Source organism: Schistocerca piceifrons, unplaced genomic scaffold (genome assembly GCF_021461385.2).
Source record: "Schistocerca piceifrons isolate TAMUIC-IGC-003096 unplaced genomic scaffold, iqSchPice1.1 HiC_scaffold_1908, whole genome shotgun sequence".
NCBI lineage: Eukaryota > Metazoa > Arthropoda > Insecta > Orthoptera > Acrididae > Schistocerca > Schistocerca piceifrons.
This window is the reverse complement of record NW_025727799.1, coordinates 166,499-169,320: the sequence shown is the minus strand read 5'-3', so window position 1 is coordinate 169,320 and position 2,822 is coordinate 166,499.

Here is a 2,822-nt window from a genome sequence, read left to right as displayed (position 1 = left end):
AAGAAGGTCAGAGGGATACAGTAAACCTGAAGTGAAGCATCGGAATCTATAACTAGTGTCACAGGAATGGTTCAAAACATAGACAGTAAGAAGAGGCAGTTTTCTTGTACTTAAGTCGGCATTGTGCCTTTTGTATTTAATTCCGATGCAATTTCTGTGTTTCATCGTCAATAAGAAGGTCAGAGGGATACAGTAAATCTGAAGTGAAGCATCGGAACCTATAACTAGTGTCACAGGAATGGTTCAAAACATAGACAGTAAGAAGAGTCATTTTTCTTGTACTTAATTCGGCATTGTGCCTTTTGTATGTAATTCCGATGCAATTTCTGTGTTTCATGGTCAATAAGAAGGTCAGCTGGATACAGTAAACCTGAAGCGAAGCATTGGAATCTATAACTAGTGTCTCAGGAATGGTTCAATACATAGACAGGAAGTATAGCCAGTCTTCTTGTACTTGAGTCGGCATTGTGCCTTTTGTATTTAATTCCGATGCAATTTCTGTGTTTCATCGTCAATACGACGGTGAGAGGGATACAGTAAACCTGAATTGAAGCATCGGAATCTATAACTAGTGTCACAGGAATAATTCAAAGCATAGACAGTAAGAAGAGTCAGTCTTGTAGTAGTTAAGTCGGCATTGTGCCTTTTGCATTTAATTCCGATGCATTTTCTGTGTTTCATTGTCAATAAGAGGATCAGAGGGATACAGTAAACCTGAAGTGATGCATCGGAATCTATAACTAGTGTCACAGGAATGGTTCAAAACATAGATATTAAGAAGAGTCTGTTTTCTTGTACTTATGTCGGCATTGCGCCTTTTCTATTTAATTCCGATGCAATTACTGTGTTTCGTCGTCAATAAGAAGGTCAGACGGATACAGTAAACCTGAAGTGAAGCATCGGAATCTATAACTAGTGTCACATGAATGGTTCAAAACATAGACAGTAAGAAGAGTCAGTCTTTTTGTACTTAAGTCGGCATTGAGCCTTTTGTATTTAATACCAATGCAATTACTGTGTTTCATCGTCTATACGAAGGTCAGAGGGATACAGTAAACCTGAAGTGAAGCATCGGAATCTATAACTAGTGTCACAGGAACGATTCAAACCATAGACAGTAAGAAGAGTCAGTGTTCTTGTACTGAAGTCGGCATTGTGCCTTTTGTATATAATTCCGATGCAATTTCTGTGTTTCATCGTCAATAAGAAGGTCAGAGGGATACAGTAAACCTGAAGTGAAGCATCGGAATCTATAACTAGTGTCACTGGAATGGTTCAAAACATAGACAGTAAGAAGAGCCATCCTTCTTGTACTTGAGTCGGCACTGTGCCTTTTGTATTTAATTCAGATGCAATTTCTGTTTTTCATCGTCAATAAGAAGGTCAGAGGGATACAGTAAACCAGAAGTGAAGCATCGGAATCTATAACTAGTGTCACAGGAATGGTTCAAAGCAAAGACAGTAAGAAGAGTCAGTTTTCTTGTACATAAATCGGCATTGTGCCTTTTGTATTTAATGCCGATGCAAATTCTGTGTTTCATCGTCAATAAGAAGGTCGCAGGGATACAGTAAACCGGAATTGAAGCATCGGAATCTATAACTAGTGGCACAGGAATGGTTCAAAGCATAACCAGTAAGAAGAGTCAGTTTTCTTGTACTTAGGTCGGCATTGTACCGTTTGTATTTAATTCCGATGCAATTTCTGTATTTCATCGTCAATAATAAGGTCAGCTGGATACAGAAAACCTGAAGAAAAGCATCGGAATCTATAACTAGTGCCAGAGGAATGGTTCAAAACATAGGCAGTAAGAAGAGCCAGTCTTCTTGTACTTGAGTCGGCATTGTGCCTTTTGTATTTTATTCCGATGAGATTTCTGTGTTTGATCGTCAATAAGAAGGTCAGAGGGATACAGTAAACCTGAAGTTAAGCATCAGAATCTATAACTAGTGTCACAGGAATGGTAGAAACATTGACAGTAAGAAGAGTCATGCTCCTAGTACTTAAGTCGGCATTGTGCCTTTTGTATTTAATTCTGATGCATATTCTGTGTTTCATCGTCAATAACAAGGTCCAAGGGTTACAGTAAATCTGAAAGGAAGCATCGGAATCTAAAACCTGTCTCACAGGAAAGGTTCATAACATGGACAGTAAGAAGAACCAGTCTTCTCGTAGTTGAGTCGGCATTGTGCCTCTTGTATTTAATTCAGATGCAATTTCTGTGTTTCATCGTCAGTACGACTGTCAGAGGGATACAGTTAACCTGAAGTGAAGTATCGGAGTCTATAACAAGTGTCACAGGAAAGGTTCAAAACATAGACAGTAAGAAGAGTCAGTCTTCTTGTACTTAAGTCTGCATTGTGCCTTTTGTATATAATTCCGATGCAATTTCTGTGTTTCATCGTCAATAAGAAGGTCAGAGGGATACAGTAAACCTGAAGTGAAGCATCGGAATCTATAACTAGTGTCACATGAATGGTTCAAAGCATAGACAGTAAGAAGAGTCAGTCTTTTTGTACTTAAGTCGGCATTGAGCCTTTTGTATTTAATACCAATGCAATTACTGTGTTTCATCGTCTATACGAAGGTCAGAGGGATACAGTAAACCTGAAGTGAAGCATCGGAATCTATAACTAGTGTCACAGGAACGATTCAAACCATAGACAGTAAGAAGAGTCAGTGTTCTTGTACTGAAGTCGGCATTGTGCCTTTTGTATATAATTCCGATGCAATTTCTGTGTTTCATCGTCAATAAGAAGGTCAGAGGGATACAGTAAACCTTAAGTGAAGCATCGGAATCTATAACTAGTGTCACTGGAATGGT